The sequence below is a fragment of the Ips typographus genome, linkage group LG2 (genome assembly GCF_016097725.1).
Source record: "Ips typographus isolate SLU linkage group LG2, UJ_Ityp_2.0, whole genome shotgun sequence".
Lineage (NCBI taxonomy): Eukaryota > Metazoa > Arthropoda > Insecta > Coleoptera > Curculionidae > Ips > Ips typographus.
In genome coordinates, this window is record NC_138423.1 from 21,882,817 (window position 1) to 21,904,464 (window position 21,648).

General features: G+C 32.4%; 1 protein-coding gene and 1 long non-coding RNA gene across 4 annotated transcripts in view; one reads left to right on the plus strand and one right to left on the minus strand.

Moving 5' to 3' along the window:
- Positions 1–21,648, minus strand: part of LOC145725686 (nephrin-like) — a 226,191-nt gene that overhangs the window by 139,798 nt on the left and 64,745 nt on the right. The gene's annotated exons all lie outside the window — the stretch shown is intronic.
- LOC145725522 (uncharacterized) lies at positions 9,904–10,909 on the plus strand. The gene is made up of 3 exons (XR_014177320.1): positions 9,904–10,044; positions 10,196–10,425; positions 10,483–10,909. It is a non-coding gene; the product is annotated as an uncharacterized LOC145725522 (long non-coding RNA).

Sequence of the window (21,648 nt, forward strand, 5' to 3'; positions counted from 1 at the left end):
CATAGAAATGCAAAATTTAAAGCTGAGATATATCAGCAAACATTACATATATCAAAACCAATATAGTGAAGAATGTTTAGGAAATGGAGACACACAAGAGTGACACATAGAAATGCAACCATAATTTAAAATAAATAAAAAGCAAAAACAAACTTTTATCAATTTTCAATAATTTTAAGGAATTAATCAGGAAATGCAACATGTAAAAGATGATTAAAGTCAGATTGACATTTTGAATGAAATTTTTTCTAATACTTCATCTAGAAACTCGGATGATATTTGATCCTAATTAGGAATTTCAAGAAAACAATTAATTTGGTGTTTACGTAGGACAATCTGTCAGTATAACGCATTTTGCAACTAACAAAACCAACTACTGCACAGGAAGAGAGCTTGAATGTAAATCAATTTTTTGACAAAATTCAAGTGTTGAAAACTGAAAAATTTTGGGTTATGCTAGTTATTTAAAAATGTCCTAAATAATATGCTAATAACAAATTTTCAGAAAAAAGTGTTCAAAAATGTAGGGTTAGGTTAAGTGAGTATTAATAAACAAGACAAGTTTCAAAAATTTTCTAAAAACGGTGCCAATTTTTAAAGAAAAACGTTATTGAGGAGGAAATTGAGGCGATAGAGAACATCCTACTATTCAGAAAGTGAACATATTTTTAGGTTAGTTAATCAAAAGTGTTCGAAAGAATAATTTTTCGGGGGTAATATCCCTAGTGCATTTAATTTTTCCGGAAAAATTCGGAAAAAACGAGTTTTAAAAATCCTCGTCTTCGACTCGGATGATTTTTAAAACCACTCTCGCTCATGCTATTATTTGTTAAAACAAATTACTTAGAAACGAGTATTCCAATTTTTCCACAGGAAAAATTAGATGAACGAGGGATATTTGGTAAGATTATTTCCTGAGTTAAATAAACATTTTATGTTAATTAAAACAATAAGAACAATAATTAATAAGAACAATAACTTTCAAGCTAGAAAGGGTAACACTATTCTTTATGTTGCTGTGAGGAGTGTGAAAAACTGCTGACAGCTAAGTTGACAGTTGTTAAGTGATTTTTCCACTTAAAATTTACATTTGTTATACTAATTCTTGATAGCGATTGGTCAAAATTGATAGGAAGAAAATAATTAACAAAAAATACCTAAAAAGTATTTAGAAATCAATCATTTGGCAAAATTCACAATGCCTGTCTAAAAATCTGTTAAAAATTATAGATTAGGTTAAGTGTTTTAAATGGTGTCGAAAAAACATTTTTTAAAGATTTTAAAAACCATATAAATTCAAACAATGATCTAATTTTTTTTTATTGAAAAAGCTGTTATTGAAAAGAAAATTGAGGCTAGAGTGTCGGAAAAGTGTAATCTTAGGTTAGATGTTCAAAAGTGATCTAAAACGTAAATTTTTAACTTAAGACTTTAAAAAAATGTTTACAAATCAATGTTTTAGCAAAATCTGTGCAAAAATTATGGGTTATGTTCGTTCTACAAAAATATAAAAAAATTTCAAAATGTTTTTTTTATAATTTTGGCATATAAAGTGACACTTTTCAAAACTGATTAGAGTGACAAAACGTTTTACTTTATGTAACTAGTTATGAAAAGTTCATTTCATCACTCCCTGTTTTTATGCATTTCCGTAGAAACATATGGGCGACATTCATCATAACATGTCGTTGTCACTATTTATACAAGGTGCTATGAAAGTGAATATTTGTGTTAAATCACTTTAAAAGATGGTTTTTACCGCTTTTTGGTCAAAATTAGAAAAAATTATGTATGCAACACGTTTCGAAAATGTCTTATTGTGTAACTCATTCAAATCGTAGGACCTCGCTGCGCTCGCCTTACAAACATTCATTCGTTTCACAAAATCGATCTTTTCGTAACTGGTTACATTAATAGCTATTTTTTGACTAAAATAAATTTGTGTTTGTTTAACAAACCTAACCTAAAATATTTTCTTGTAACGTATTAAGCGTGAATGTCTTTTTGTCGCTGGTACGTCAATTCAAAATACTAAAAATAAAGCATCAGTGTATTTTAAGAATTTTGTTGCTTCAGACATGTAATAAATCTTGAAAACAAAATGTTTCGTCTTTTAAACGTTTAATCCAGAAAAATAGATCCTCACTTTAATTAGTGCTAAACAGAAGTTTTACGAGATCTCTACACTCTCTAATCTCCAAAACGGGGGATTACCTGAAGAGATATTAATGTCATTCGTTTCAATTAGACTAACGAGGCGAGGAGAGCGCATCGCCGTGCCATTGAAATGGCTCGATCCGTCTCTGTTGAGGCTTCTCCCCCTTTTATAAATCCGTTTGATTGGGATATAACTTTTTGCCATTAAGCGTCCCTGAATAATTTACTTAACAGTTTGCGAACAACTGGGAGATGCAGAAAAATGTAACGTCTAGACTGGGATTTGGGGAATTAATAACGGAGGTCGCAACATTGTGGCAGGCCCGCGAAATTAGCCAGAAATTAACTGGGAAAAGCAGACTTTAAAAAAAGATCCAAAAGGGCGTACTAAATCTGCGTGTAATTTTAAAATTTACGCAAAGAGTGGGAAATGTTTCGGCGTTCCCTCAGGTCAGCTCCTTTCAAGAGAAATTTTCGGGGTTTAACGTTGAATTATAAAAAAATGATTTATTAAAAGGGGGAGAGTAATTCAGCTACTAAAAATCCTCAAATTAATAATTGAGGAATAAAAAACCAAGATTACAAAACTTCAGAAAAGTTCAAATTAACTTCTAAAAGTCATTTACACTAGAATTTTCCAAAAAACCAACAAATTGGAATACTCTGGTTTAATTACTGATTCAATTATTTTTCAGTAAATCACTAGAGGAAAGGAATCTATTCGAAGAGAGATAATCAATCTTTTATACACTTTATCCTGAGCGAAAATTCCGTTATTTTCATATTATTTACATTACATTATTTAGGACTTTTTTAAACATTCGTTATAAGACACTATTTAGGATATTTTTGAACAACTAACATTACCTAGAATTTTCAAAGCCATTTTTAGACCAACTTCGTGAGCAAATGATTCAGACTGTTTGGACACTTTTTCTTGCTCTACTATCTTTGTTTGTAGACCGTTTTTAATAAAACATTACTCATTTTCTCTGTTCCCGGGAAATTTGGTCCTCAAGGCACTGACTTTACCTGAATTTACTCTCGCTGAGCGATTTTCCTAAAATGTTTCTTGTCAGGACCCTAACTGACTCAATTCAAAATAACTACGTGAGTTGAATTGTACTTATTGTTATTTGAACCACTCTGTATAAATGTTTAAATTTGTGCATATGGAAAATTTAAAAACTCTCTTTTTAACACTCTAAAGTAGAGAAGATTTCGTAGTTTTCGTTATATTTTTCCTGCCTAAATGGCAAATGAACTTAAAAAAATGGAGCTATACAATTATACAGGGTTTTTCAATGAAAAGTAGCCAGCCTGAATATCTTCCAAAATAATTTCTCTCTCTAAAATCTTTTTACGTAGGATTTGAATTTCTGCCAGCAGCCTCTTTGCCGCCATAGCCACCCCCACTAAGTTTTCAAATGGCACCATACCCTGTGTGGCACATCGTTGGAAAGGGTATTTCATAAGGAATTAATTGCACTATTTTATTTGTACATTTGCTTTGAATTGAGACCAAAAAAAATAAAAAATACGTTTTGTGTTTATTTTTTGTTAACTGCAGAAATAATAGCAAATAGCGGTTATCATTTAATTAATGGCTCAAAATAACCTCCGTTAACTTCCATACAATAATACAAGCGACTTTGGAATGGTTCGCGAACATTTGTGAGGACTTGCGGTGTGTTGTCGGTATTCATGTGTTATTCTCTTCCTAAGGTCTGCAATATTGGCCGGCTGTGTTGCATAGACTTTAGATTTTAAATGCCCCCATAGAAAAAAGTCCAACGGAGTGAGGTCGGGTGATCTCGCAGGCCATTCCGTGGGACCACGTCTACCAATCCATCTTCCAGGAAATCGATTGTTCAGATATTCTCGAACGGGAAGTGAATAGTGTGGAGGTGCACCGTCTTGTTGGAAAATTAGTTGATTTTCAAATAAATTTTCATCATTTTCTAGTAGCTCTGTTATGGTCGGATCAACAGTGGTGTCAAGAAGCTCAAGATAAGTAGCGCCATTCAAATTACCGTCAATAAAAAGCGGACCAACGATGTGTTCTCCTAAAATACCTGCCCAAACATTAAGTTTTTCTGGATATTGGGTATGGGTTTCCCAAAACCAATGTGAATTCGTGTCTGACCAATACCTACAGTTATGCCTGTTCACTTCTCCATTCAAAAAAAACATACACTCGTCACTGAAGCAAATATTGTACAACAAGTTCACGTTGTTTGTCAGATTGGTAGACATAATTTCACAAAATTGTAGTCTTCTATCATAGTCATCTTCGTTTAATTCCTGAACCAATTTTACCTTGTATGGATAAAAATTGTGTTTTTTTAAAATTCTCCATACACTTCTTGTCGAAACACCCGATGCATGGGAAATTTGATTTAAAGACTGATTATTATCCATTGCAACGTGTCCCAAAACAGCAACTTCAATTGGTTCATTAATAATTTGTCTTTCAGGTTGATGTTTTTTGTTTGTCACTGAACCAGTTTCTTAACTCCCTACAATTCAGACTAATAACAAAACTAGTTTTTCTTAAACTGGAAAATGCACGAATAAAAACCTAGGTCAGGCGTCAGCGATTCCCTGCAGCTGTATTTCCTATTTCCTAAGATATTTACAATTACTTTGTCGTAGCTCAAAGAAATTTCAAGCAGCTTTGAATCTCCTGAACTCGACTTACAAAAGATAAACTATGAAAGCAATTAAAACTCCGTTCCGGCTTTCGAGAATCGAAGCTGCCGTCAGCTGTATTGTTTTAAAACAACTTTACAACTTTAAACAGATCCAGACTGCCCTTCTGAATTGTTTCCCGCACTTTTTTCTGGTTAACTGAACTCGAAGCTGTAAATTATCATAAGCTTAAAGTTGGGTTAAAACTCGACTTGGTTCTTTTATTATTCGGTGAAAATCCAAACCGGATGTAAAATTGGATTTGATGACTTGGCTTAATCGTTTCAGCAGCAGTTAATTTTTCTGAAAGCACGAACAAGTCAGTGCAGCGGAAAAACTAAGTGGGCTACTTCAATATTAGCCTATAATCATAAACTAAGCCTATCAGATTTAGCCAGAGCTTTGGGTTTCCCTTAGACGTGATCCGCTTTTAAATAGCGCCCTGGGCGACGTTGCTTTCTTGTACCGAGATAAACATCCGGAGAAACGTTTGCGAGAAAACTCCCTTGGGCGTATCAGATTTAGACGAACAAAGGCGATATTGAATTTAAGTCGACTGTTTAAATTTCCTGAGTTTCTGGCAAAGTCTAGGAGGTGTTAATACGTTAGAGTACATGCACGAAATAATATTCCTCGAAACGTCGCTTTAGCAAATTATTTTCCTTTTGACGCAAAAAGAGATTGAGAGACCGAAAAAGTGAGGATATTGCCTTGTTGAAGACGTATCCAAAAGTCGTCCTGAAAAAGCTTTTATTAGGGAATGATCGTGCGATTTGGACAGGTTTTTAAAGGTTAAGGCTTTCCAACGGAAAAGGAATAAGAGGATCGAACTTTGTCACAGATTTGTAGTGGTTCAATATAAAAGGCTTTTTCATGTTGAGAGGTCATTAGTTAGGATTACCTCAACTAACACGTATATGTTAATAATTAATATTAGTTTATTCATATACCAACTTCAAGAACCAATTTTACGATTCTAAAATAAAATTTTACTTAACGTTTTAAAACAAAAAAAGTTTACTAAAATACTGACCAAGTGAGTTTTATTAAGAATAACCTCTATTTTAGATACAGTACGTTTTCCTACCTAACCTAAAACTTAATTTAAGTAACCACTAATTTTGTAGTAAAAAGTTATAAAAAATCAGCGAATTTACCTGAATTGTGCCTGAACAGTCAAAGCAGTAAAAATCATGATATGAAAATGAAATTTTAAAATTAATCTATCAAAAATACAGTACAAAACAAAACTTTTGATGCAAAACTCGTTTTTGGATATAAATATTTATCTTAACTGACACTAAGATAGATAATCTTATGTTATATTATTAGTAAGTCCAACTTTCGGCTACTTCTGTATAAAGGGCATGGACAAAATCTCATCATTTTTATGAGTCATATGAATTTCACTTTTTGTAGGAAAAGTTTTTCTCCCCCCAGCTAATTCCAATCAATTATTGGCCACATAACCCAGATTTAGGCCGGTGGTGCCGAAATGAGCATCAATCTGCGTGGAAAGAGAAAATCTTCAGGGCTAATAAAATAAATCTTTCGATAAAGCTGATAAAAGCTTCTTAATGTAATTTTCTTGAAAGCTTTCCCCTCCATACGGACGGGTGTCATATGGATTTTGTCGGTTTCGCGTAAATTTCTGCCTGTGTTTTAAATACAAATAACAATTTTTCTCTCCTAAAAGAAAAAACCTTTAAATTTCCGTGACTTTCTAGCTGCAAAGTCTATAAACGACTTTATCGTTCTCTTCGAAGCTTTTATAGGTTGCAAGGGAGCTGTACAGGACTTGCACTTTACCCGCACACTCGATTGATTTTCTTCGCGAGTTAAATCGTCCAAAGAAATTTATTGTTTGAGGATTTTGCCGAACTACTTTTTCCTGCGTGTTCACCGACAAAAAAAAATTCAAATAACGTATTCCGGGGGTGCATTTGCGCGACACATTATTTAGGGTCGACAATTGAACGTTTTAAGTCCTGAAAGCTTTTTGCTCGAATTTTTTTGCCAAAATTGTGCACCGGCTATCAGCAGAAATTGGAATGGCCGCGTCGCATTATTTTGGAGCTTATTGTTGCAGCTCACAGGCGGTGCATAAAATTAAAACCGGAAAACGAAACTAGTTCACTTCTCTGCTTCCGGTTATTTTTGCAGGCCGTTGTAATTTAATAAACACACGATGAGACCGACAGTATTTAGTGACATAATGGGTTCATCAATGTTACGTTACAAAACACAATCATAAAAAATAAGGTTCTTTTTAACGTTAATTCTTATGTGTAAACCAGGTGGAAAGATGAAAACAGTATGCAAACCTCGGGGGAAAGTTTAATTTCTGTCTTGAGATAAACAGAAATCAAACACTTTTCACCTGAGTATGTAATATCGTATTTTTTCATAGTTACCTTGGTTGTATTTAAGGTGCTCTGCGATGGAGAACATTGTGGAACATCCACCTGGATCGTTCTACGAAAAAGTGTGCATAGGAAAGTTTAATATTAAACAAAGGCAAAAATTCGATTTTTTTCTATAATATTTTTTGTAACCGTTTGTTATGTATTATTTTGTTAACATTCCGAGAAAAAATATATAAAAGCAACGTGTGTGTTATCATAACATAATTGTGTTTTTTGGGGTAATATTGGCCAGCAATTACAGAGTTATACAAACCACCTGTTTCCAATAATTAGGCACATCACAAAGAAAAATTTCTTTGACAACCACAAAAATTTAAAAAAATGAGAAATTCTATTTTTTCTTCGTTTAAATTATTGGAAAAATGGTGTCAAAATACACAATTTAACCAAAGCAGATAAAATGATGGCAAATGTATAACCCAGTGATTTCTTTTTAGTTGAGGTTAGTGCTTTTTGTTTGGTTAAGCTGTGGGTTTTGGTGACTTTTTTTCTTTATGTATGTACAGGGTGGTCCAGTTTTAAATGTCAATAATTCACCAATCCATAGCCAATTAAAAAATAAGTTGACATTCATTATTTAATTTTCCTGAAAAGTGCTTCCTAAGGAAAATACAGTCCTTCAAATTTCTGTTTAAAAAATCGTTTTTTTTTTGTCATAACTGTCAGACCGTTGGAGCAATATTGATCAAATTTGGAACAAGCACTTTATTACACGTTATTACGGTCAAAGACCCAAAACTAACCCAACCCAACATAAAAATTGTCTTGGAAACGGAAAATTCACTTAAGAAGTTTAAAAAATATTATTGTAGCCAGTTTTCATAGTTTCCAGACAAACTAAAAGACTTTAGTTTTGAAAATTGAATTAGAAAAGATAAACATTTCAGAAGCTTAAAAATTGTGTTTGTAACCAGTTTTCATACAAATCGAGAGACTTTAATACTAAAAATTGACTTGTAGACATAAAAACTACTTTTTTAAGAATTTGTTACTACAAATTCATACATTTAAACCTTAAAAATTGACTTGAACCCCAAAATGTAACTGAACTAATGAAAAGTGACATCAGAAGCTTAAAATTTGCATTTGAAGTGAGTTTTCATCATTTGAAGACAAATTTCAATATTTTAGTTTTGAAAATAGTCTTAGATGCAGGACATTGACATTAGATTCATGAAAATTGTCTTGAAAACGAACTGTTCGTGCTTTTTACTTTGCTTTTCATTTTCTTCGAATTCTGGACTATTTTTAGTGCTTCAAAACTGCTTTCAGCTTGGAAAATCGAGTTTCAAGACTATCTTCACCAAGTTATTGACATAGCAAACTTAAAAAACATTTTTTACATTCTTCATAGACTTAAAAAGGCATTCCAAGCTTTGTCACTATTAAATCGACTTCTAGACACCTCATTGCTAAAAATTCGGGTATTTCTTAATAAACTAGACTGTTTTTAGTGTTTTAATGCTGTTTTTAGTGCCTCAAATCGAGTTTCAAGACTATCTTTACAAAGTTTTTGACTTATCAGGCCTAAAAGCCAGTTTGTCCACTGACCATAATCTTGAAAATGTTATTTCAAGCTTCTTCACTATTAAATTGACTTCTACACTCATAGGTGCAATAAATTGTAACACCTGTAAGAAATTCAGACTGTTTTTAGTGCTTTTTAAGACTGAAAAATTGAGTTTAAGACTATTTCCAAAAGTCAAGTTTCTTCAGTATTAAAAGTGAAAAATGTTGGTACCAAATTCTACAATAATACGTCTTGAGAACTAGAAACTTTAATTTACTTCTTGACTTGTTGAAAGTTGAAGAAAATTGAGTTGTACACCAATTAAAGTCTTGAAAATATACTTTTGGACTCTCTTTAGTCCTAGTAAGGTCCGTTCTAGCATTAAAAGTCAACTTTTATACTATTTTTAGTAGTAAAAAATGAGTTTCATGCACAATACAATCTTTGTCTTGATTTCCGGACTTTTTTTAGTTCTTGAATGCCAGTTTCAGACACTCAACCAGGATCTGAGAAAGCGAATCATAAAACCATTCCTAGTAGTAAAAAAGTTTCTAGACTATTCAGTACAAATTTGGACTTTCACAAGTCTTGGATGTTCAGTTTTAAACTATAAAACGATTTTTTAAATTGAAATTTGGAGGACTGTATCTTCCTTAGGAAACCTTTTTCAGAAAAATGACATAATGCAAGTCAACTTATTTTTTGATTAGCTAGGTATCAAATGGTGAATTATTGACACTTAAAACTGGACCACCCTGTATACACCCAACAATGTTTTACTAAAATCTGAAAGCTCAAAAACTTTCCGCTATATTACTTTTGTCTGTGTCTTTTGTATCAATTATGGGTTGATGCTGTGCATTAACTGTTTCTAAAATATTACCATAATACAAAATGTTGTCTACTTAAATTTGCAAAATAGTAAATATACTCATATAACTAAATTGAGAACCAAAAAAAAACATTTTTGTTTAATGGAACCAATGTTACCAAGTCTTAATATTTATTACAATTATAAAACTTATTTACAAAACAAGTGTGAAAAGAGATATTTTCTCGCATGGGCTGTTTTGCTGGCGATGCAGGAGAGTGTGGAAAAATACTTTCCGCAAGTGTTTAGTTTTTTTTTGTATAAGCGCCAGTTTTACTTACTTACTCAATTCATCAAAGTTGAGTTCACCAGAGGATGTTTACCATGTTACACTGGATGAAGAAAAGTAAATATGAAGAAGTAGACAATGACATTCACTTGCCTTTAACGTAAATTGAAGAACATATGAATTTCCTTAAAGAAATTTTTCCAGTCAACAATGTTGCCCTTCGTATGCAGTGATCACGTCATTGCAAGGCTGCATCGGATAGTACAGTCTTATCACGTGCAGTCAAATGTTATTTCCATTTATTTTTCCAGGCCAACGCTTTTAAAGAATTACAATTTATCAGCTTCTCGCTTTGTTTTTCCCAGGAACTGGATCATCCTTTCAATATTTTGTGCTAAATCCCATGATGAAAGCTTTTGGAAAAATTTTTGGTGCTTTCAAGAAGTTGAAAGCAACCATAACCTAATACAAGGTAAAATAAAATTTGACTTGGGTATATTGCTGAAAAAGGTCACCCATCACTCAGGAAAAATTCCCAAACGTAATTATTAAATTGGTAGGATAACTGACACGTCGTTAACGAGACTTTTCCCCGCAGGAATCGGTTTGACGTATCAGGTGATTGCCTTGGGGATGGTTTTATCGGCAGTACGTGTATTGTTTCGTAAGAGTGTCGGGCATAAAGTTAACTTAATCCAGAGCGCAAAAAATCAATTTTGAAGTCTTGAGGAGTCGACGTGCTTTCCAAAGTGTCCACTATAACAATTTTCAGATCCTCGGGGAGCGTTCCGCTCTTAGTGATTTTCCAATTATATCGAAGTTTTCCTCGTAGAAAAATCTGTAGGGGATACGCGAATAGAGAGTTTATCTTGTTCGCGTTAATAACAGAACATCCATGTCCCGTAAGGGGATGATCGCAAGTTTTTGTTCGGAAAAGTTCGATTTTAAGGTGGGGACGAAGAGGGAAAAGTTAATTGAACTGGTGTCGTTTGGTATAGAACATCGTGTAGTTTATATCGAGTCGAGTTATTCGAGTTAACTAAAAATATCTGCTTTAATAAGGTACCAATTTTTTTTAAATTTATTTGGTTATATTATGGCATTTAAGTTAACTATTACTTTGTTATTCTAAAAAGAACACTACGTGATCACATATTTGGCTTTTGCCGAGAAGTTTAAACCACCTGCAATGTTATACAGATCAGTTTATACTAGCAGGACTCCTTTATTTGATAGAAAAGCTTATTTTAAGATAATTTTTTTATAAACATATATCAGGGGTCCCTCCTTTTTTGAGATACAAAGTGTAAAATTTCTGAGTTATTTTTAGTGTTTTTATCACAGCTTTTACAGTTTTTGAGATAATTTAATCAAATTTTGACCATATGTTATCTTTAATGAGCTGCAGATTTCGGTATAGTCTAAAATGATTCTACTGAGTGTTTTATTTCACGTTCTATTGGCTGCTTATTTATAAACCATTATCCAACCTAAACTTGTCAAACCCACACTAATAACTAATTTTAAATAATATTGTGCCATATACGCACTAAATTAATATGCGGTTAATTTTAGGAATGTAGTTTCAATGTTTGCATAACAAAACCAAAGAATAATCGCGAATTTCAGTGAATTTATTATGGTAAATATAGATACTAATTATTATAGGAGATTTACATATTGACATGTGTTAGCATGGTTATATTTATGTATTGTTAGTAAAATGCGACTAATTTTGGTGACGTTAATTAAATCAATCACGTTTCTTTAGTAGTTATTTTAATCCGAAATATTTAAAATGTTTTGATTTATTAACACAATGTATTGTCTTAAAATTTCGCCACTTAAAACAGTCACATGACCTTTAGAGGATTCCGTGTTGACGTTAAAAAAGAGTCACTAACCTTTTTCGAAAAAAACTTGAAGAGGATTGAAAATTGTCACGTGACCTTTTCACTGTAAAAAGAGTTACGTAACTTTAAAAATATTTGTTAAAACTGATAGTCACATAATCTTCAGAATCGGCTTTGTTGTTTAAAAAAGAGTCACGTGACCTTTAGAGGATTCGGTGTTGACGTTAAAAAAGAGTCACTAACCTTTTTCGAAAAAAACTTGAAGAGGATTGAAAATTGTCACGTGACCTTTTCACTGTAAAAAGAGTTACGTAACTTTAAAAATATTAGTTAAAACTGATTGTCACATAATCTTCAGAATCGGCTTTGTTATTTAAAAAAGAGTCACGTGACCTTTTGCACTTATTTTTCAAAACGGTCACGTGACCCTTGAAATAATATTTTGTCATTTACAGTCACGTAACCTTCAGAATTCCGTTTTGGCATTAAAAAAGTCACGTGATCTTTAAAACAAATTTTGATGATTGAAAATCGTCACGTGACTATTTTGACAAGTGACTTTGAAAAACATCAGTTTAAACTGAAAAACGTCACGTGACCTTAAAAATATCAATCTAAACGTAAAAACTATAAGCGTATGAGCTCAAACTAAAAACGTTCCGTCACGTGACCTTCTGAATTCGGTTTTGACGTTAAAAGAATTACGTGATCTTTAAAAATAAATTTGATGATTAAAAATTGTCTCGTAACGATTTTCACTGTAAAAAAAGTAATGCCTGCTTTATACCTCCCATTTAAGAATTAAATTTAATTTAAATTTCCACTAAAATTAATATTTAAACTAAGAAATCTTGTTTAGGTTTATACTACAAATTAATAATTAGAAAAATAAATGACTGTTTTGACTTACTGGACGACGTTGATGTTTGACGTTGACGTTTCTATTGTCATCGTCATTACGCGTGTTTTGTGGATAAAGAAAATTTTTATTAAAATAATTTAAAAAATTTGTTCTTAAACCACTTTTTCGGTTAAAAATCCAATTATGGAAATAGACGATTCAAGTCTAATAGACTACGTATCGCAATAGAAGACAGTAATTTACATCATGAGTGATGACAAGTATGACAGTGATAGTTCCGAAAGTCAACGAATTTAAACGAATTAAGCCGAACTTTAATAAAGTCGGTTTAACTTTAATTTAAAATTAATTTTAGTTTAGTGTAAATTGAAAGTATAAATGGGCTCGCTTGTAAGTTCACTTTCAGCTTTGATAAATTAATTTTAGTTTAAATGAAAGTTTAGTTTAATTGTTAATTGAGAGGTATAAAGCAGGCATAACGTAACTTTCAAAAATGTCAGTTTAAACTGAAAAACGGTCACGTGACCCTTCAAATAGCATTGTCACATTTAAAACTGTCACGTGACATTATAAATTTCATTTTTAAAACTTGACCTTTTTGATGGTTGCAAATAACACGTGACCATTTTTACCTTAAATTCAGTCACGTGACCAATGCGGAACCGTGCGCAAATAAGTGCTGAAAAGTTTACTTTACTCTGTAGAAAGAAAAGTTGTATCATACAAAATACGTGGGGTTCGGTATAATAGGCCGAAATGGTGTGTTTAAGTTGTGTTTGTGCTTAAAATACTTCTTACAACACTCGTGATGTAATATACTCATTTATAACTTGGTTTAAATGAAAGTAGTATATGACACTTTTACAGCAGAAATTAAAGTAGTGGGTAACAAATTATACGTTTATTTTGATTCCTTTATAAATGTGAGGCGATTTTCCTGAATAACAATTTCTTTTTAAAAAGTTTCGGTTACAAGTAACCGATACCACATTCTGCTTACTTGAAATTCAGCAATAACATAGCGCAATATTGGGCCCGAAAATACTTCAGAAGAAACAGAAAACTCCACATTATCATAGCATAATAGTAATCTTTTGATCTTGCAAACTTATTCCTTTGAAGCTTACCGATGTGAGCCGCTTCCATATAAAATACCAGACTAAGTTTTTTTCTGGTATGGTGATATTAAGTTTTGCTTGCAGAATAACGAGATATCATTAGATCGCAGACAGACAAAAGGTTTCTCTTTAACCTTTTCCTGGGTATGTCTGAAAGCGAGATAAATTTCTCGGAAGAAACGTCGTCTGGAAAAAAGTAACAAGTTTTTTTTTCAGCCAACGAAAGCGACCGAAATGAAAAGACTACTAATTGAATTTTAAAAGCTTTAAATGATTAGGCGACCGAGTGACAAATTCGCACTTTTATTTGGCCGCACTCGAAGAAAAATTTAGGCGCCCCCTGACTTTGATTAATGAATTAAATAAAGACGTCGCTTATATAGGTTGCTACGTTCATTTAAAATCAATTTGCCGACACTGACTGACAAATTACTTCTAGTAACATTCGGTTTTATTATCTATCACCTGTTTAAACACTTAGAACAAGTAAATGTTTAAAATTGTCAATCAGTGAATTACAACATTAAATCATAAATAAATTGTGTACACATCCAGTTCATTTTCTTGATTTATGAAATTTGGCTATTTGGTGGTTGAAAATTCTCTCAAATTTCTATTAAGCTTAAGGGAACCAGAATAAACAGTAAAAATTATAGGAGGTAATACCACGATAGCTTTAAAATTACCCATAATTTTCATGATAGCATGTTTTCCATGATTCCACGAGTCCTTTAGGACGAGGGAAATTTGTAAGGAAAACATACTAGAATGAAAATTCTCTAGTTAATTTAAAGGCTCGAGCGGTATTTAGTGAGATTATTTCTCGAAATGTCACCAAAAAGTTGAATTTTTATTACGTTGCAGTATATTTGGACATTAACCACACTAAATAAACCAATCGTACAGTGGTATTATTATGATTCCATGACGACGTGAAATTTATTCGAAAATTATCGAATTACCGTTTATTATAGTTATTAATTATATAAGGGGATTAACAAGCCTTTAATCCACGAGAAAAAATTACATACATTTTTGCGAGAAGAAAGCTTAAAGGCTGTTAATCCCCGAATTTAATTTAACGTTTTATCCACAACAACGGCTCAATTAGGAGTAGAAAAGCAGGCGAAAATTCCTGGTTTTGAAAAATATTTGACAAGTTTATGAGTGAGAATCTCTTTATTTCTGCTGAAATCCAGCATAAAGCCCAAGAAGCAACTTTATCTCTGCTACCAGCAAAAAGTAAAAGTGTCAACAAGAAGGAATTGGTGGAATTCAACAACTGGGGTATAGCAGAAGGAGCAATTACAGAAGAGGTTCTATTATTCTATTTTTTTTAATGTTAAGAAACGGTTCCCTGCTTCTTCAATGTGGACAAAATATTCGATGTTAACAGTGCATAGAAGTATTGATATTTCGAAGTATGGTAAACTTACTTCCTATTTAAAATCCGCATCAAGAAATTACAAATTGAAGAATTTTTGAGAAAAGAACCGGATCAGGAATATTTACAAGTTAAGGTAGGAAGTTCACGATGTTAATTGTTCAATTTACATATGAAATATGTTATTTTGAACCTTTTACAGGTTGCAACGATCACGGGAAACGCAAGTGGTTGTCAATACAACGAATTAACCTTTTTGGATATCAGCCAAGTCCAAGACAAAGGCAATTACTTCCATGTGCTCATTCTGAATACGAAAACAAACATTTCAAGAAGCTTCACGATTATTGAAGAAGCATTTTCAGTCCATGCTGTAGAAATATGTCAAAAATACATAAATTTGCGACCTAAAACTGCTGATGAGAGATTCTTCTTGCGATATGTGGATGGAAAATGTTTGTTTCTTGGACTCCTTAATCCAGAAAGTTTTACCGGTCATGGAATGAGGCGCTCTTCGGCAACATTATCAATGCTGGAGGCGATATTACCACTCTAGAGCACCACGAAGGTTGGAAGTCGAGTACGCTAGAGGAAAGTTATATTGAAAATTTATTGTGCAGCAAAATGGCAATTTCTGAAAAATACAAGTATTATTACCTAAAGACCGCAAAGTTGTTGGCCTCTCCAGTTCTTCAGAAACTCCAAATCAAGTGGATTCGAAAACTGCTGACCAAAATAAGTTTGTTTATGACATAAATGTTAATAATAATAATTTCAAATAAAATACTATAAAATCGAAGGGTGGTATTTATTGTGATTTCGACAGCCTAATACGATACAGCCTAAACTGGTCAATTCTACTTTGCAGGTAAGCGTAGTGTTATGAGTTTAATACACAACAGTGTATTAGAAGGCCTTTAATCCACGCCAAACAGACGTATTAAACCTTCATAATATACCGGTCGTGGATAAATACCTTTTTTTCTATAACGTTACCATGGTTGAGTGGAAAAATCTTGAGTAACTAGCAGTTAGTGAAAAGTGTGCTGTTTGGCAAACTACGTCATTAATCAACGTCAGTGCAATACGGGCACCTTTGTGGTTGGAAGGTTACCATAATTGCAATTTTGCGAAAAACACCGTTTTCACCGAGGGAGAGCACGCGTTTGACTGATATATCCGATAATTAACTTGCTTTGCTGCAAGATTGCAGCGATTAATTTAACCCTACGCCAGTCTTTCAGCAAAAATATATCATTTACACGAGAAACATAAAAAATCTTTGGATCACCGATAAAAGTTTGCCATTGTATTTGACAACGCTGATCCGTCGGAAATCTATTAATAAATTATTATTGTTTATCGATTCTAATTTGGCATGGCGGCGAACGTTCATCCTCTCGAACCAATAAATCAAGCCGTTTAAATGTTTGGCGTTTTGTCAGGATTACGATTTCGATAAATTTCCCGTTTTGGAACCGGAAAAGCATTAGCACAAGGTATGATTCATTTCCAACGCTAAACAAAGACCGCTGACGAATCAGAACATTATTTGAAATCTGGCTTCGAAATGAAAAGAAATACGGAAGCTATTTAATTCCGATTCTCTTTCGAGAAAATTCCTTACAAGCCTCGGCTCAGGCATCGGTAAAAACCTGCAGAGGTATCTTGCTTACAAATCCCGGCCCAATATCTCTTTTATAAAACTATCTCGTATATTTGGTTTCGGGAATTTAACGTTGGAATTCCCGTTTCGTTTGTTTGTCGCCAGGTATGTGTAGTAAAGTGGGTGTTGTTCGCTTTTACTTAAAAGATTTAGTTTTCTTTTTGTGTGTCATGCATGTAAAATGAGGAGAAATTTGTCTTTGATTTTTTTTTGAGAAAGTTTGAATTCCTTAAGGTATAGAATTTCAAATAAAAATAGTTTGTATCCTATTGTACTAATCTGGCAGGGATTAATCACAGTTTTGTGACTCTTAAAAAATAGTTTGGAGTTGTTTTAGGAACATTCCTTCCAGCTTTATTCAGTAATGTTTTATTGGTTTATTTAATTAAACCTATAAGGCGAACATATTACTTAATACTAATAAATACATAAAGAAATGCTGATTTTTCTACTTGCAACAGTAGTTTGTCGCTTTTAAATATACAGGGTGGTCTAGTTTTTAGTGTCTATAATTCAGCATTCGATAGCCCATCAAAAAATAAGTTGACAAGTCCTGAAAAATGCTTTTTAAGGAAAATATAGTCCTTCATATTTCAGTTTAAAAAATCGGTTTTTTGTCATAACTGTCGGACCGTTGGAGTAATTTTGATCAAATTTGGAACAAAAACTTATGAAATTAATACTGATTACGTGATGTTAATCACGTTTAAAAAGAAAGTTTAAAAAGAAAGTATCTCTTATAAAATTCTGATTTGTTTATGAAATAATTGAGTTATTACGTTCAAAGACCTAAAACCAACCCAACTCAACCTAAAAATTGTCTCGAAAACGTTGAAAATTGACTTAAAAAATGTCTTTGTAGCCAGTCGTCACAGTTTTCATATAAATTAAAAGACTTTAGTATTGAAAATTGACTTGTAGACATGAAAAACTCTAAAAATAAAAAAAAAGAAACGAATTTTTTTTTTTAAATTCTGGCCTAAAAATTCACACATTTAAACCTTGCAAATTGACTTGGACACCAAAAAAAGATACTCTGAACCAATGAAAAGTGACATCAGAAGCTTAAAATTTGAATTTGAAATAAGTTTTCATAATATGAAACCAAATTTCAAAATTTTAGTCTTGAAAATACATTTCTTTCTTCTTTTCATTTTCTTAAAACTCTTGGTTATTTTTAGTGCTTTAAAAGTGCTTTTAGCTTGGAAAATCGAGTTTCAAGACTATCTTCACAAAATTTTTGATATAGTAGACTTTAAAAAACGATTTTTAAAGTATCCAGTATTTAATTGAATTCTAGACTTGTTTCAGTCTAGAAAATTGAGTTGTATATCAATTAAAGTCCTGAAAAAAAACTTTTGGACTATCTTTAGTCTTACTAAAGTCATTTCTAGCATTAAAGGAATTCTTATTGCTGAAATCCAATTTCAAACACTTGACAATGGATTGCAGTCTGAAAAAGCGCTTATTTTTAGTAGTAAATAACAAGTTTTTAGACTATTCAGTACAAATTTCTTGAAACAACAACAAAAGTCTTGAATAATCAGTTTGGCACTACTTATAGTCTAAAAAATTAAACGCTAGTAAAAATTAGTCCAAAAATCCTGTTTTCAGTGTCAAAAATTAACTTGTAAACCTCCCAGGAGACCAAATTTGAATCATCTCATTTTTTTTGAGTTTTAAAACGTAATAACCTGATTATCTCGCAAACAGAATTTTGAATCAAAATTTTACAAGAGATACTTCTTCGAAATTTTGAAGACTGTGTTTTCCTTAGGAAGCATTTTTCAGGAGAATGAATAATACATGTGCGCTAATTTTTTTATGGTCTATCGAATGGTGAATTATTGACATTTAAAACTGGACCACGCTGTATTTACATACAACCTCAGTGTAACTAGCTTTTTCGTTATGTAATGACTTTCTTTACGCACAGTTGTAAAAAAAAAACTCAAAGCTGTCAAAAATCGCACAGTTCCCACTGTTTTTCAATATTTAGCTCAAATTTGGAAGATCATAACTGATGACAATTTTTTTGGAAATTTATGTTATTTCTGCTCAAAATTGAAGTGAAGGAGAAAGTAGGAAATGTTAAAAAGAAACCCTGTACAACAATATTTTAAATGTATGTAGTTTTAATTTTAACTACTAAATTAATAAACGTAGGAAGTGTTTGGTTTATGCTAACGCCACTGGGGCATTTGACGGATGTCAAAGTTGTTAACTTAACCTAGAATTGAGGTGCATAATGGCACGTTTTGTATTTTATTAGTTTACTAGTTTTTAATATATTACAATAGTTATTTCGAACAAATGCAGTCTATTGCTTTCATTGATGGTAGTCGTCAAATCCCTCAGAAAGTAAGATTCAATTAATACGAGTCGAGATTGTGAGATAAAATGTCTAGTATCAAAACTCATCTACAAGAAATGTAACAAATCTAGAAAACTATGACATAATACCAAATAAAAGCTTTGGAATTGCTTGAAAAAAAGGGTGTGAAAGCTTATACAAACAGAAAAAAGTGTAGAAATAAAATAAAGAAATAAAGTAACAGCATTTTGCCCCTCACTATCGTAAAGTCGAACCTAAACATTACCCCTCGCAACCCCGGTTGTGAATTTTATATATATTCCAACCAGCTTTCCTTTTATTTTCCGGCTGCCAGACTCATTTGCACTGTGTCGAAAGGAAATACGTGATAAATAGAGTTTACGGTGTTTTTCGTCGTCGCCGAGAGAAGAGTTTTGTATTAAAGAAAAGTCGACCTTTCAAACCACCCCAACTTGACTAATGGGCTCGGCTTTTAAGCCTTTTATAAGCTCAAAAAAAACTGCGAATGAGAAGCGATATACAGGAAAATGTAAATAATGCTAAGGTAACAGCGGATTGTGTTAAACATTGAACGGCACTGTTTCCTTCTCCAGTTTTACAGTTTAAGCAGTCGAAATTTGCATTGTTGCATAGAAAACGAAAAATCAATTTTAGAGCAACCGCAAAGTTTGATTTGCCAGAGAAAGCAGAATACAGGTTTTACTACAAACTTGACTGTTTACACTATGAGAAATGTATTTTTTACTTTTTAGTTTACTTAGACTGTCCTATGATCAATTTAAGATTGGCTGACAAAACATTTTGACGTTATTGATATTGATATAACCCACCAATAAACGAAATCAAATAGAATTACTTCCTCTATTTGAATCGTTTAAACCCGAAAAAGAAAAATCAGACAAGGAACGGTCGCAACTGAGCCACCGAAATAAATGTTTCGAAATCCCCGTCTCGCTATGTTAAGCCCGGACTAAGATTCCGGGGTCAGATGGTGGAGATTTACTTGAAAAATATGTGCTCATCAATGTTATCGGCGTCCCCGACTTTTTCCTTTTCTGCAAGTGGAGTAGAGCCGACTTGTTACCGCTGGATAGATTGTTTCCACTGATTTCCGGCTTTCCTATTGGCCGACCTAATGTTTATGTACTATTTCAACTCGCAAGGGAACCGTCCAACTGGCTCTTAATTGCCGATTAGGGTCGATTTTTTCGTTCAGGTTTTTTGTCGAGGGTTTGATTTTATTCAATCTGCCCTTTTTTAACTTTGAATTGCCCTATTTGGAGTTAACAGGGGCGAAACACAACTAGAAATAGAAGATTTAATGTTCTAAGTAGGAAACTAAGTACCCTGTAATCAAATTTGCTTAGGGCAGCAATACTAATTATTTTCTTAACCCACTGTTTTTTTTAGAGGTTTAATTTAGTTTTCTATTGTTGATTGGTGACTTTTTGACGCAATAATCCCTATACAGGATGCAAATAACGTAAGTACCAAAGTTCTGGAAACTTCATTCAGTAAAATGCTATAATGGACAAAATTACTGATTTATTAATGTAAAAATTAATTTCTAGTAAATAAGATTTTTAGTCAAAAGGTAAGAATAACAAAAGTTTAAATCGAATTCAAATCTCCTCAAGTATACCAAACGTAAAAAACTGACCGCTAACCATAAAAAAAAGCAAAAAAATTAATTGTTGTTGAAAATAATGATACAAATTAATTAAAAAATTGAACTAAAATGATGAAATTTGACATTTGCAAGACTTAAAAATTGTAATTTTCGCATATGAGAAATATTTTTTACTTGGTTTTGTGATTTGTCGTGTTAAACAAACAAAACAAGAGTGAGTGCAGAAAAAGGTCAAAATTAATTATACAGGGTAGTCAAAAACTGGCTTAAAAAGAAATCAGTCACTTTCTAACACCAACTCTGTTTAACACTGAGAAAACCCAAAAATCAAGAAGTTGCATTGCAAATGTAAAATTTTACATAAAATGGTAAATATCTCAGAAACGGATACAGATTAGTGTATGACATAATTCATGAAATATGTCTAGAATTTATCGCAGAATCCAAAAGGATACAAAATACAGAGGGTTTTAAGTAAAATAAACGAGTTGATATCTACTTCCGGTATAACCGGAAATACCACCATTTTGAAAATATTTTAGATGAACTCCGGTAAACTCTGAAATAAATAATGGTTTCAGACTATTTCGACATTTATGATACATAATATACAGGGTGGTCCAGTTTTAAATGTCAATAATTCACCAATCGATAGCCCACCAAAAAATAAGTTGACATGCATTATGTCATTTTCCTGAAGAACGCTTCCTAAGGAAGACACAGATCTCCAAAGATCAGTTTAAAAAATCGTATTTTTGCTACAAATGTCAGACCGTTGAAGCAATTTTGATCAAATTTGGAACAAGTAATTATGAAATAAGTGTTCGTTATATGATGTGAATGACATTCGTCAAAATTGTTTAGACGCGTAGATATAGGGGGATAGTCTTTATTTTCCACGCTCACTGAATATTTT